General features: G+C 33.8%; 1 protein-coding gene across 8 annotated transcripts in view; it reads left to right on the plus strand.

Moving 5' to 3' along the window:
* The first annotated feature begins 5,566 nt into the window (after nucleotides 1-5,566).
* Nucleotides 5,567-16,586, plus strand: part of GRIA4 (glutamate ionotropic receptor AMPA type subunit 4) — a 551,958-nt gene continuing 540,938 nt past the window's right edge. For all 8 annotated transcript variants that reach the window (XR_014231116.1, XM_082339906.1, XM_082339902.1 and 5 more), the window contains exon 1: nucleotides 5,567-16,559. The gene's annotated coding sequence lies outside the window, so the exon portion shown is untranslated. The remainder of the gene's footprint in view (nucleotides 16,560-16,586) is intronic.

Genomic DNA, 16,586 nt, shown 5'->3' on the forward strand with positions numbered 1-16,586 from the left:
CTATTTACAATAGCCAGGACATGGAAGCAACCTAAATGTCCATCAACAGACGAATGGATAAAGAAGATGTGATACATACATATAATGGAATATTACTCAGCAATAAAAAAGAATGAAATAATGCCTTTTGCAGCAACATAGATGGACCTAGAGATTGTCATACTGAGTATAGTAAGTCTGACAAAGAAAAATATCATATGACATTGTTTATATGTGGAATCTTAAAAATTGGTACAAATGAACTTATTTACAAAACAGAGCTGTAGAAAACAAACTTATGGTTACCAGGGGAAAAAGTGGGGGTGGGGAGGGAGGGATAAACTGGGTGATTGGGATTGACATATACATGCTACTATATATAAAATAGATAACTAATAAGGACCTACTGTTCAGCACATGGAACTCTTCTCAGTACTCTGTAATGACATACATGGGCAAAGAATCAAAAAAAGAGTGGATATATGTGTATGTATACCTGATTCACTTTGCTGTACAGCAGAAACTAACTACATTCTTAATTAACTATACTCCAATAATTTTTTTTTAAAAAGACAAATCTTATGATAATCTCAAACTGATGCCAAAAACAGCTTTTGACAAAATTCAGCATCCATTTCTGATAAAAACTCAAAAAAGTGAGTACAGGGAACATACCTCAACATAATAAAGGCCATATATGACACACACAGTTATCATATTTGACAGTGAAAAGCTGAAAACATTTCCTCTTAGATCAGGAGTAAAACAAGGATGCCCACTCTTGCCACATTTATTCAACATAGTTTGAAAGTCCTAGCCCTAGCAATCAGAAAAGAGAAAGAAATAAAAAGACTGTAAATTGGAAAGGAAGGAGTAGGACTATCATTTTTTGCACATGACATAATATTATACATAGGAAATCCCAAAGACATCACCCAAAAGTTCCTAGGACTTATCAATGAATTCAGTAAAGCTTTAGTATTCAAAATTAATATATCTGCTGCATTTCTATACACTAACAACACAGTATCAGAAATAGAAATTAAGAGAAAAATCTCATTTACTATCATATCAAAAAGAATAAAATAACTGGGAATAAATCTCACTTAGAAGGTAAAAGACCTGTACTCAGAAAACTTTGACATTGACAAAAGAAATTGAAAATGACAGAAACAGATGGAAAGATATACTGTGCTCCTGGATTGGAACAATCAGTATTTTTAAAAATCACCATACTTCTCAAGGCAATCTACAGATTTAATGCAGTCTGTATCAAAATACCAATTACATTTTCCACAGAACTAGAACAAATAGTTCTAAAGTTTGTATGGAAACACAAAAGACCCTGAATAGCCAAAACAATCTTGAGAAAGAAGAACAATGATGGAGATATCATGCTCCCTGATTTCAAACTATACTACAAAGCTGCAATAATAAAAATAATATGATACTTGCACAAAAACAGGCCCATAGATCAATGGAACAGGAGCCCAGAAATGAACCCACACTTGTGTGGGCAATTAATCTATGTCAAAGGAGACAAGAATATACAACAGGGAAAGACAGCCTCTTCAGTAAATGTTGCTGGAAAAACTGGACAACTATATGCAAAACAATCTAAGTGGAGTACTCTCTGACACCATGCACACAAGTCAATTCAAAATGGATTAAAGACTTAAATGTAAGACAGACCTGAAAACATAAAACTTCTAGAAGAAAACATAGGCAGTACACTTCTTTATAGTGGTCTTATTAATATTTTTGGATGCGTCTCTCCAGGCAATGGAAACAAAACAAAAATAAACAAATGGGACTACATCAATTTAAAAAGGTTTTGTACAGCAAAAAAACTGTCAACAGAAAGGAAAGGCCACTTACTGAATGGGAAAAGATATTTGCAAACAATATATCCCATGAGGGGTTCATATCCAAACTATACACAGCACTCATACAACACAACATGGAAAAAAAAAAACCTATTAAAAAAATGGGCAGAAGACCTTAACAGACGTTTTTCAAAATAAGACATACAGATGGCCAAGAGGCATATAAAAAGACAGTCAACATCACTAATCATAAGGGAAATGCAAATCAAAACCACAATGAGATATATCACCTCACACCTGGCAGATCTTCTATTATCAAAAAGACCACAAACAACTGGTGTTGGCGAGGATGTGGAGAAAATGCTACCCTAGTGCACTGTTGGTAGGAATGTATATTGGTGCAGCCACTATGGAAAACAGTATGGAGATTATGCAAAAAATTAAAAGTAAAACTACCATATGATCCAGCAATTCTACTCCTCGGTATTTATCCAAAGACAATGAAAACACTAGTTCAAAAAGATATGAATGAACCCTTAGGTTCATTGCAACATTATTTACAATAGCCAAGATACAGAGGCACCCTAAGTGCCCATCAATAGATGAATAGGTAAATAAGATTGTTTTATATATATATATGCTGTTATATATGTATAAGATTTTATATACACACACACACACAAACATACACACAATGGAATACTACTTAGCCATAAAAAAAGAATGAAATCTTGACATTTTCAACAACATGGATGGTCCCAGAGGGTATTATGCTTAGTGAAATAATTCAGACAGAGAAAGACAAGCACTAAATGATTTCACTTATACGTGAAATCTAAAAAACAATACTATGGAAAAAATGTGACAAAACAGAGACAGACTCATAGATACATAGAACAAACAGATGGTAACCAAAAGGGAGGGGAAAGGGGAGAGGAAATAATAGGTGAGGAAGTTTAAGAGGTACAAACTTTCAATTGCAAAATAAATGAGTCATGGTTATGAAATGTACAGCATGAAGAATACAGTCAATAATCATGTAATATCTTTGTATGGTGACAGTTCATGATTAGGCTTGTCATAACTAGATGGTCATTTTGAAATGTATAGAAATATCAAATCACTATATTATGTACCAGGAACTGACATAGTTTTGTAGGTCAATTAGACTGCAAAAACAAATAAACAAACAAACTCATAGAGTAAGATCAGATTTGTGGTTACCAGGGAGGAGGGGGTTAAGGGGAGGGAGAGCTGAATGAAGGCAATAAAAAGTACAAGCTTCCAGTTTCAAGATAAATAAGTACTATGAATATAATGTATAACATGATAAGTATAATTAACACTGCTCTATGTTGTATGTCAAAGTTGCTAAAAGTATAAATCCTAAGAGTTCTCATCAAAATAATAATAATAATAATAATTGAGTACAAGATTTCAACACATAGAGTTTGAATGATTAGTGGGTTGGATTGAAAAATAAATATGGTGACTGAATAACGCAATACAGTAAACTTGTTCCATTTGAATCTGTATATCTTTATGGTGCATTTTCAACTTTGATAGCCATTAAAACCAGTACTAAAACAAACCAAAATTATAACCAGATCTTCAAATGTCTGTATCATAAAGAATTAAAGCAAAACTAATGAAGCACATTTGATCACACTTCTCTCTCACAGACTATTAATAAATAAAAATATATTGTAATACAAAGAACATAATGTTATTAGATTTTATTAACAAATTATAAAAACAATATTTTAGGGAAAAATCAAAAGATTTTTCACTTATGGAAATAAAATGAAATTGAAATATTCTTTATTTACTACCTTTTAATGTCCATATTTCCATGGTTTACCTAAGAATGAACATAAGTCTGCCATTAGAAAACATAAAATCACTCTTCAACACATTTTTATAGCCTGTCTGATACTCAAATTTCTCTACCCATTTGATATGTTCCTTCTCTGTCTTACCAGGGATTTCACTTATTTGATGTGGATTCTACTCCAACCAAGATATTATGCATGCTTTTATTCTTGTTCTACAAGTATTTGGTTCATTTCATTATATACATTTTATTTCTTCCAATTACAAAGGAAGCACAGCCACTTTTCTCCACCAATTGGTTTAATGTCCAAATATAAACTAATAATATATTAAATTAATGTTCAAATATATGTTAGGGTGATAATAAATGCAAATTATTTATAAATACCACTAAAGATACATTAGAACGTATGCTCATTTTTTATTGATAGAAGGATGCAGAAAAATTTGAATACCACTATCATCTGTACACAATATTAAAAGTCTTTCATAATATAGCTGTTGATGCCATGTGGCTCCTTTGCCTACCATCTATCTTACCTATGTTCTAGCTTTCTTTATGCATATAGAATAAACAATCTAAGAATGGATACAAAATATACAGAAATCTGTTGCATTTCTACACAGCAAAGTATCAAAAATAGAATGCAATCCCATTTATAATTACATTAAAAGAATAAAATATCTAGGAATTAATCTAAGGAGGTAGAAGAACCTTACTCAGAAAACTATAGGACACTGACAAAAGAAATTGAAGATGACACAAACAGATGGAAAGATACAGCATGTTCATGGATTGGAAGAATTAATATTGTTAAAATGACCATATTACCTGAGGCAATCTACAAATCAATGCAATCCCTATCAAAATACCAATGACATTTTTCACAGAACTAGAACAAGTAAATCTAAAATTTGTATGGGAACACAAAAGACCGTGAATAACCAAAGCAATCTTAAGAAAGAACGGAGCTGTAGGTATCATGCTTTCTGACTTCAGACTATACTACAAAGCTACAGGAATCAAAACAGCATGGTACTGGCAAAAAAAAAAAAACAGACATGTAAATCAATAAAGCAGAATAGAGAGCCCAGGAATAAACTCATGCACCTGCACTTGCAGTCAATTAATCTATGACAAAGGAGGCAAGAATATACAATGGGAGAAAGATAGTCTCTTCAATAAGTGCTGCTGGGAAAACTGGGCAGCTACACATAAAAGAAGGGAATTAGAACATTTTCTTGTACCATATACAAAAATAAACTCATAATGGATAAAAGACCTAAATGTAAGACCAGAAACCTTAAAACTCATGGAAGTAAAGATAGGCAGAACACTCTTTGAAATAAATCATAGCAGTATTTTTTGGATCTGTGTCCTAAGGCAAAAGAAACAAAAGCAAAATGAAAAATGGGACCTAATTTAACTTAAAAACTTTTGCACATCAAAGGAAACCATCAAGAAAACATAAAGACAAACTACTAAGTGGAAGGAAATATTTTCAAATGATATTACTGGCAAGGGGTTATAATCTAAAATATATAAACAATTCATATAACTCAAAATCAAAAAAACTCAAACAACCCGATTAAAAAATGGAGAGAAGATCCCAATAGATATTTTTCCAAAGAAGACATGGAGACAGCCAACAGGCATATGAAAATACACTCACCATCACTATTCATAAGGGAACTGCAAATCAAAAACACAGTGAGACAGGGAGATCAGCTCGGTGCTTTGTGACCACCTAGAGGGGTGGGATGGGGAGGGTGGGAGGGAGGGAGATGCAAAAGGGAAGAGATATGGGAACATATTGTATATGTATAACTGATTAACTTTGTTATAAAGCAGAAGCTAACACACCATTGTAAGGCAATTATACTTCAATAAAGATGTTTAAAAAAAAAAAAAAAAAAAAAAAAAAAAAAAAACACAGTGAGATATCACCTCACACCAGTCAGAATGGCTATTACCTAGAATACCACAAATAACAAATGTTGGTGAGTATGTGGAGAAAAGGGAATCCTGTACACTCTTGGTGGGAATGTTAACTGGTGTAGCCACTGTGGAAAACAGTGTGGAAGATTCTCAAAAAAAAACCTAAAAATAGAACTACTATATAATTCAGCAATTCTACTCTTGGGTATCTATCCAAATAAAATGAAACTCAGTGGAAAATATACATGCATCCCAAAATCCATTAGCAGCATTATTTCTATAAGCCAAGATATGGAAGCAACTTAAGTGTCCATCAACAAATGATGGATAAAGAAGATGTGGTATATATATATATATATATATATATATATATATATATATATATATATATATATGCAATGAAGTATTACTCAGCTTTAAAAAAGAATGAAAATTTGTCATTTGCAACAACATGGATGGACCTAGAAGGTATTAAGCTGAGTGAAATAAGTCAGACAGAGAAAGACAAATACTGTATGTTATGACTTATATGTTGAATCTAAAAAATAAAACAAACAAATGAATTTAACAAAAGAGGAAAAAACTCACAGATATAGAGAAAAATCTAGTGGTTACCAGTGGGAAGTGGGATGAGGGAAGGGGGGAGGGGGCAAGATAAGGGTAGGGACTTAAGTGGTACAAACTACTAGGTATAAAATAAATAAGGCACAAGGATATATTGTACAACACTTGGAATATAATCAATATTTTATAAAATTTTAAATGGAGTAAAATCTTCAAAAATATTGAATCACCATGTTGTATACCTGAAACTGATATAATATTGTAAATCAATTACACCTCAATAAATAAATAAAAATAAATGCAATACAGACCAATTTAGAAAATTTTGAAAGTACGTAAAATATGCAAAAGAAAATTAAAATACATATGATCCCACATTCTCCAAATAACCACTAATAATATTTTCTTTGATATACATCTGATTTACATGCAATATTCTATTATGTATACTTTATAGAAATATATTTTTGTATTCTTCTAATAAAGATATTGAAATAATCAGATTTTAAGAGTTTATCTGGGGATAGCAGTAATTGATCACTTTCATAAATAGCTTATCTATAATCTCTCCATTGGACTAAGAAGTATGTTGGCTGACAAACATTTTGCACAAGACTGTTTTGAACATTCAGGAAACCAGACAAGTTTGTGAGTAGAATCATCTTGAAAGTGAAGTCAGTATGGCTCCATGCTATTTTTGTTAAAAATGCTATGCAAAATGTATTCAGTCACAGCCAAGGATATTTTCAAGGGAAAGCAGTTGGATACGGTGTGACTAAATACATACAACTCAAATTTTCTTAGGTGATAAAAAAGGGAGGAAAAAAAAGGAATCAGAAAAAAGTTTAGAACTTAAATGTACTAAACTGGGATGTATATGATTTATAATAGGGAGAGGGTAACTCTATTATAGATCAACCATTTGAGTTGTTTCAAGTACCAAATGGTTATATAACTAGAGTGAGTATACTTATTTCCCTTTCTTTAGATTTTTTTTCCTTCCTAACCAATCAAATATTTATATTTGTTAAACTGGAAGAAATAATTATTATTGATCTAACTTTGCTACCATGGAATTTGTGTTAAATGACTTAGTACTAATATTTCAACAATATTAGAAAGTACATAATTTTTCTTTCATTAATGATGCATAAGCTTCAGCTTAAGTCAGAGCCATGACAATTGGTGCAAACCAAACACTTGGCTTTTCTTATAAATATAAGTGATATTTATGGAACTGGATATTTCTTTGAATCCTGCTATACCATTATTAGCTATGTGACATTGGGCTTGTTACTTAAACACTCTATGCTTTAATCTTCTTATCTGTAAAACAAGGCTAGTAGTACCTAAATTGAAAGATTGTTTTAAGAACTAAAAATTACATTCTTAAATCATTGTAGTTGCCTAATAAAGAATTATAGCCATAGCATAAACTGCCCAAAGTCAAATTAAATTTTAAAATACTAAACACATAATTTGTGAATGTGTCCCGTGCAGTTGTTTAAACTGGAAAACACAATATAATATTCACTTTTTAAATCTGAAATATCATTTTGGAGGAGTTTGATTATCAAAGTAATTTCATCAATTCTCCATCAACTGCCTGTATATGAATCAAGTTAAACAAACAATCCGTGACTCCATTATTAAAAGAAATACAATAGTATTTGTTAATAAACAAGGTAAAGGAGAAATGTATGTCTCAACACCCCATTTTGTATCATTTTCCAATTTGTTTACAAAATATTTATTTCATGTCTACATATGCCAGGCTCTTCAGAGTCTGGCTTTTATTAAACTCCTGAATCCTTCTGGCTACTAATCCCCATCATGATTCCCATCTCTGGGTTACTCATTGCTCCTAATGAGCACCCACTTCTTTCTTCTGTCTGGAATGCTCCTCCATTTCTCAACAAATGATAACCTTCCAGTTTTTTATAATCATGCTCAAATACTAACTTTCCCACGATACTTTACTTGGCTATTCCTATCCTTGAATAGGTATTAAGATGAGGAGCTAGTGCTGCTGTAGGGGTAGATTCATGTTTAATACAACATAATTCCTGTCTTGAAGGAGATCAATCACATCAGGTTTCTACCACTAATGTAAAGTTTACAACATATTTTTTTTGTATTCACTTGGATATGTGTGTTTATATATATGTGTCTGTATTTGGGATCTTTTAATTTTAAGGAACAAATGCCATAAAGGCTAAAACACTTTTTCATTCCTTCATGATACCATGATCCATAGTAAGTGTTCTATAAATAAATGGTGAATGAATGAGTGAATTAGTCTTACTTGGTGACCCCTTTCAATTGCAGTGACTCCAGAGAGGAATGAGGAACATAAAACAAGGAAAGTAATTTTTTTTGGTGTAATGAGGATTCTGTGGTTTTGAAAGAGTGATAACTTATCAGCATTTAAATCATGCACAATGTCAATCAGTTTCATGGAGAGACCATGTGGGGTAGATAGATGGGAAAAAGATTCATCAAGCAACTGCTATAGGGCAAGATTAGTGTGCTGATTTCAAGCAAGTTTAACAGATAGATAAAAAGGTACAGCAATGCACTCTATGAGGCACTAGGGTATTGTTCCTGTTGCTAGAAATTGATTGCATCAAACTATATGAAAATCAAAAAGTATCAGTTTAGTTGGGGAAAAATACATACATATTGAAAAATCTAGGCCCTGTCAAGAAATGATTTAGCTAATAAATACATAAATAAATTTATTAAATTGTTGGTATTAGTCTGGATAATGCACTTGCCTCTTATAGGACAGAATGCCATAAACAATGTCATCCATTTATATTAATGTCTATAGAATTCAGTGTGTTCCAGGCATGCAGATAATCAACAATAGTATACATGGGTTTTCAGTAATTACCAGCGGATTAAAACAAAAGTATGGTATAAAAATTAAATTGTTTTGCAAAACTTAAATTTAGGTTTATATCATAAGTAAATGTATTTTATTGGTTGTTGGAACCAGGTTTCTCATAGTTGGAGAGAAATTATGAGTTGCTTTCCTAACATTATATAAAGGAGACTGGTGAGACTATTGTCTTTTAAAACTCATCATTATAATGTCATAGATTTAATATTTATATGTTATAATATATGGCAGATATCATTTCTTTTGATATCTAAGCAAGATAAGGATGAAGGGAAACTAGAACAAACTAGGCAGTGCTGCATTTGAGGTGGAGAAATCAGTATGAACTCATATTTAGCTTAATACATATATAGAGAAATAATTTTTGATATGTATGTATACATAGGTTAGTATACAAGCTCTATCCTACATGAAAACCTGGAAACAATGACAACCCAGTAACAATGAGCAAACCCATTGTCCAGATTTTGGTTTTTAAGTATCATCTTCCAATAAGAACAAACAGGACTCCTTGAAGAAATGTACCATACTAAGGCTACAACAGAAAATATACAAGATGATCCTGGATTATCTTGTAATTACAATAAGCATGGAAGTGTTCAAAAAACAAAAGGATGGAGGAATAATTGTAGCTCCAAATGTCCAAAGCTGGAGTAACTTAAGCAACAAAATATTTAGTAAATAATTTAACATTGGATTATAACCCAAAGTATAAAATAAATATAAATCCATACTGATGTAAACAAATGATTAAATTAAAAAATGAGGGAAGAAGAGACAGATCTTCCTTACAAAATTCCAAGTAATATATGTACATATTCTCTCACCCTAGAGAGTGAGCCATACTTCTTGACTCACTTCTATGGAATAGATTATGGAATGGAAAAGTTTTAACTTTACAGTGGAGAAACATTGCAAATACACTTTTACCAGTTGATGAAGGTTATCACTAGTGATGTCAATGGGAATACCATGGAACCCCTGGTATGATGTGATACTCTATAGTATTCTTACCAAAAATCCAAAACCTCAATTAGTATGAGAAAAGCATCAGACAAATCCAAACTGGGGTACTTTCTACAAAACTCCTGATTAGTACTCATCCAACTGTCAAGGTCATGAAAAACAAAGATGACAAAACTGTTGCAGAATAGAAGAGACCCAAAGAGATATGACAACTAAATGCAATCAAGTATTCTGAATTGGATTCTGGAACAGAATAAAACACTAATGGAAAAACAGATAAAATCCAAATAAAGTCTGGAGTTTAGTTAACAGTAACATGTTAGTGTCAGTTTCTTAATTTTGGTAAATGTGCCAGAGTAATGTAAGGTAACACTAAAGAAAACTGAAACTAGGTGAGGGGTATAGGGAAACTCTCTGTAGTATCTCTCCAACTATTCTGTAAATCAAATATGTTAAAAATGAAAAGTTTATGTTAAAAAATTTATGAGTTGGTTTCCTAACTAACATAAAGGAGACTGGTGAGGCTTCTATCTATTTTCAAAATTATCACTATGATGCTGTGGATTTAACAGTGATGTGTTTAATATGTTGCAAGCATTATTCCTTTCGATATCTAAATTTTCATATCTTCAGCCAATGGCAAGATCTTCCAGTTGGCTGCTGAAAACTCTTGACATGAACTCAGTAATTATAATAGCTTCATTTCTTTCTGTTACGACACAATGTTCCAAGTGCATTTTGTACAGTTCCTTCCACAGACCTGGAATGAGTCATTTCCCTAGACTTGGAATGTCTTTTAGTAGGGTATAGTATTAGATACCACAGAATGTGTACAAGAAGTGTTGATTTTTAATAGGTTGGTCATTATTTCTATGCCTTTAGTGTATAGAACTAGAAAATACATATTTCATTGAAAATATAAAATAAATCATTAATCCATACTGAAACTTCCAATTCAAATTCAAAACTACCAGGTTTTTTACTTACCCTCTTTGATCTTAAACATGTATCACCTTTCTCTGATGCTTTTTCCAACAACACCAGCATAATGATTCATTGGCTTTATGCAACAATATATACACAACAGTCTCAGAACAGAAATATCAATACTAGCATCAACAATATGATTAGTGAAAGCAGTGTAAGTTGTTTTTTGCAATTATTTTTGTCTTTAGGAGATATCCTACTACAGAGGATGCCAGAATTATCTGCTTTTAAATAAATTAAGATAATGCAACTCTGAGTACCTATGGAAGGTTTATTGCTTCTTTCTCTTTACCCTGATTTTCTGTCCCTAGAGAAAATACTCGTTCTTTTAGATAAATGCTAGTGTGTACATACTTGTCTCTACCTTCCTTTTTCTCACATAACATATCCTTGAGATCACTCCACAGTGGTATATAGAGGTAATTCTATTTCACTGAATAACCCCAATGTTTAGATATACAATAGCTTGTAAGGTAGTCTCCTCTCAAAGAACATATGGGTTGTTTGGGGTTTTGCTATGATAAATAGTATTGTTATACATAGTTTTGTACATGCAACTTTTATAATTCTGCTAGTGTATATGTGGTATAGAAACCTAAAAGTACAACTTCAAGTAAATTCGACTGTTATTAGCTTTGTTCACACAATCATTTTTCACCTAGACTATTTCTACAGCTTTCAAATTTCTCCTCCTGCCTCCAGCCTCACTGTATAGCATTTACTACAAATTTCAAGATTTTGGATCTAAAATGAAAATCTGATCTTTTTACCCCTTTGCTGATAATGTTTTTTCTTTATGTCTATGAGATTCAGACAAAACTGCTGAATGAAACAGTTCATAACCATCCCTTGCTTTGCTTTCCAAACTTACTTCCAGAACTCCCCCTAATACAACCTTAAGTTCAGTTATACCAAACTTCTAGTAGTTTACAGAAAAGCATATGCCCACTGACATATTGCACATAATGTTTTCTTTTTACCTAATCCATAAAACACACCCATAAAAATTCAGTTCAAATTCTCTTTGTGAGTTCTTCCTGGGTTCCCTCAAATTCAGAATTAGACTTCCTATTTTGCTCATGTCGTACTCTGTGCCTCCCTCTATTGGAATCTTGATCACATTTTTGGCAACTCTTTATTAATAAGAACTGCCTATGATGTGCAAGCACTGTGCGGAAAATTTACATATATTCTACCAGAATAGAAAGGTTAAGTAATGTATCCATGCTAATGTAGCCAAGGCACTAGGGGCCTATAATCTGAACCCACTTATTTTACTCTAAAAGCCTGAGGTCTTTGAAGACCATACTACTTTTCTAAATATTGTGAATTCTTCCAGTTTACTTTTTAATCTTACAGACCCCTCTTTGCACCTTAAACTCATTAACTCAACAGGTTTTAATGAGGACAACATGGTCTCTGAAATCAGACAGACCTGAGTTTTATCCCTAGCTCTTGGTTTTATCAGTTACTAAGAATATAAATTTATGTAAGAATTTTAACCTTTAGATGGGTTTCCTAATTAGTTTAATGATACCTAAATTTTTCTGTAGATCAAATGATATATGTAAGGCCTTAGCAAAATAGTGAGGGTTCACAAATATTAGGAATCTTCCAGTAATAGCCAGAATTTTGTTTTGTTCACCACTATATCTCAAGCACTTAGACATGGTAGGTGCTCAATATGTAACTATCTGAGTGTGAATAATCTGATGAAAAGCCTATTTCCCAGCAAACTTGCCCTTTCTCCTAACTTCCTTTTCCCAGTTGAAGATATCACCAACCTGCTGATTACCACAGCTTCTTTTTAGAACACTCAGGTTTCAAACCTGAGGTTACCTTTGATCCTAACTCTTAAACATGTGCCACACCCATGATTCCCCACCAGGTGATGAGTGTGCCCTGTCAGTTTTATCTCAGCAATAACTTTCATATTTCCTTTATCCTGTTTCTTTTCTATGGTTCTACTCCAGATCTTTGTCCCACCTCACCTGATTTTCTGAAAGGCAGTCTATAAACTAGTCTCAGCTCCTGCCTTTCCTGGTCTACATCACCAAACCACCTCACTATCCTCAATGTTCCCTTTCTCTGTATATACATAACAGACATCTCCTCACAGAATAAGGTTCAGTATCCCAAGCACTTTATTCAATATGCTCCATTAACGGTCTAACCTAACTTTCTGTTCTTATCATCCTCTATGACCCCAACTTTATACCCCAAAACAGCTCGGCAGCATGTGCTTTATATCATCAGGCCCTTGGACACCATTTTTCTAGTTAGAGAGCTATACCTATCTATCAATATCTATCTATTCTCACAGAAAATTCTCCACAAGGCCTTCCCTGCCACACCATGTGAATGTTTTGCATATGAGGCTGTGGCATGTTCATCTGTGGATTGCTCACAGCATTGGGCCTTTCCCATAGCAGAACTGCCCAAATGCTGGCTGAATTTACTTCATAGGATCAGAGATTTGGGTAACTGTAAGAAATTTTAGAAATCTTCTAGTATGATACCTTCTTTTAATATATTAGTAAGTTGAATTTCAGAAAACTGTGAAAATATTTACTTAGAATATCACAAAAGCAATAAAATCAAACATATGTATCTTTGGTTTTCTCAGCTGGTAATAATCCTTCGAATTTTTTGCAGAGATATAGCAGTATCTTACCTCTGCCTTTACAAATGCTCCAAAGAGAGTCTCAAGTAATTGTTTTCTATATGTAAATTCATACTTGGGATAATAGGAAGTGTATCATGAGTCATATTTATACAATTGTTTGGAGGATCAGAAACTCAAGATTAAAAGTGAAGGTGTTAGCTGTACCATTACTAGCTACATTTTTATTCTTCACTGTTTTGTCTTCAGCGTTGTTGATTATAATTTCTATTATATATGAATGCACAACGTGTGCCACAGCTTCCACTTGCCTTCCTTCCAAGCCAACTCTAAAACTTGTTCCATTTTGGTACATCTTAAAGACAGGCATGACATGAGGATATATCTATAAGTATATCCCTGTAGATATAGATATATAGAGAGATAAATAGAGATATCCTACAGAGAAAGATAATTTAGATACATAAAGTAAAATGGAGGTTTTAATTAACTGGAAAAATACAAATTAAAAAAACAGATTACTATTTTGGGAAAATATAGTCATGTCATCTGTGGTCATATTAGTCAAGGTGTCATTATGGTGGTTAGATGAAAAATAAAATGACCGTACTACATGTAGAAACTTAGAGGAACAAGCTAAGAATTGGTTAACCTTGATTAATACTCTATATGAAAGTAATGTCATTCTATTTAAATAAAAAATTAGATTTTGTTAAAAAATAAAAATAAAACATAAAACTTGTCCTGCACCTATAGTGATGGTGGCATTACATTATTTGAAACCTCAAATCTTTCGATTTTGAGAAGAACGAAAGTTAGTAATTGCCTCTGTGCATTAGGGGGAGCTAGACTAGTTGCCCAACTAGGTGATGAATTTAATGATTTGGTGGGTTTTGAAATTTTAATTTCAGTTAAATTCAACTTGAATTTTATGTGGCTTATTTTATTATCTTCTTATAAGAGAAACAGAATAATATTATTACAGCTTGGTTTTTACATTGACTGAAAAGACAAAAAGGAAAACATTTCAAATCCCACTTGACTTGTAAGACTAAAGCCTTATAAACTGAAATGACAAATGTATGATTTGTGGTATCCAATTACTCACAATTAAGATGTTTTTTGTCATAACAATCTGTTGTGAAATGTAACAGAAAAGTGGATAAATAACAACAACAACAAAAAGATGTGACTTTAAAAGCAAAATTCAGAACTTAGAGAAGCACTCTGAAAAAAAGCACTCTGAAGATTTAACAGATTTAACAGAGGATTAATTGAGGATTATTAAATGTCATCCTCAAACTCCAACTACAGGCAATTGGTGATATCTAATGAAAGGAGACTTGAAGGAGTAAAGGCAGTACATATTTCAAGAAGTCTTTACCAGGTGGGCCACATTGATCAATTCTTTCTCATCTTTTCCCAAATGTTACATCAGATAAAAATAGGCACTTACTATATTCCTTTGTCAAATGTAATGGAAGACAGTACTTTAGGTGTAGAAGACACTAATATGAAGGTATGATACCAGAAGATTTCTAAAATTTCTTACAGTTAACCTTTAAGGAGAATCCCTCCCTCTAACGATTCGTCAAAAGCTTGGCTTTAGCTGATGTGACCCAGCCTTCCAGGCTCTAAAATAATATGATTCAACCAATGGCACCCAAAGAACTGTAAAGATTTAAAACACTTTTTCTCTCACAGTTTAATGGAATTAGGGGATTAGATATACTATCTAGGTCAGGAGACCTCAAACCATAAAGAGGAAATCAGAAACCTTTCATTCACTGCTAGTGCAGTCACTCTCTCTGGGTGTGGTACAGACTCCATCCAATACAGCCAAGTGAAATGAAGTCTTAAAGGTGACCCTTGGAGAAGCAATGATACCATAGCTCTAAAACTTTCTAGAATAATTAATTTTCTTCTACCCATTTAAAACAACTATTGACATCATCAATACAGTGCTTAAGTATTCTTGGAGTGACGGAGTAGAGTGAATATTCTGGAGCTCCAGCTAAGAAAAGATGTGCATGAAAAATACCCCATTTTTCTATCAGGCACAAATACCAACTTGTGCCCACTGCTCCAAGCACTGCCCTTCCCATTCTTCTTCATCAGCCCCTGAACTATGTTCTTGCTACTCCTGAAGTGGGTCTAGCACAGAGGAAAAGTGTCTCCTGAAAAGGTGACTGGAGAGAAAGAACTCTTTAATTACCTTTCCTACTCCTAGTTCCAAGCCTTTCAAAGAACAAGTAGACCCCCTATTCAGTTTTCACTTCTCAGTCTCTTCCCCACCCCATTCATCACCCTACTTTGTTATTTAAATTAACTTTTTCTTCCTTCTTCTCTTTCCTAGAATGGTTTGACCTCTCTGTGTCTTTTCTCCAGCCTGACCTCCATCAATTCTTTCCTCCTTGGTTCCAGCTTCTTAGACCTGCCTGAGGCTGCCCTTTGCCCCCTTTTCTCATCCTCTCTCTCTCTCTTGAGCCCCTTCATATCGTCCATTCCCGTCTCAGGCTCTCCAGATTCTCGGGCTGTTTGCTGGTGAGAAATCTTTGCTGCAGCGAGGACCGGAGTCCCCCGCGCGCAGCCCAGTGGCAGAAGAGGGCGAGGCTGAGAGAAAGGCTGAGCTGAAGGAGAGGGAGGCAGCCGGTCCTCCCCGAGAGCCTGCAAGAATGCGGCAGGGGGCCGGGGGCATGGGGAAGTACTAACTCCCCGAGGCCCTGTTCGGGGCTTGAGGACCTGGCCCGCGGGTGAATTTCCTGCCAAGTGCAGCCGCGAAGCAGAGGCGCCTGGAAAGCAGAGAGGGACGCTGCGGGTGCCCATCCCCAGAGTAGGACCCACTGCGAACGCGGGAAGAAGAGAGGCGGGAGTCGTGAAAAGGAAAAACCTGTCTCCAGATTGGCTCTGGAGCGTCGAAGAGACTGAGGCGCTCGGGTGAGCACCCAAGGGGTGAAGCCTGCC

This window comes from Balaenoptera borealis (genome assembly GCF_965194805.1).
Source record: "Balaenoptera borealis genome assembly, chromosome: 11".
Taxonomy (NCBI): Eukaryota; Metazoa; Chordata; class Mammalia; order Artiodactyla; family Balaenopteridae; genus Balaenoptera; species Balaenoptera borealis.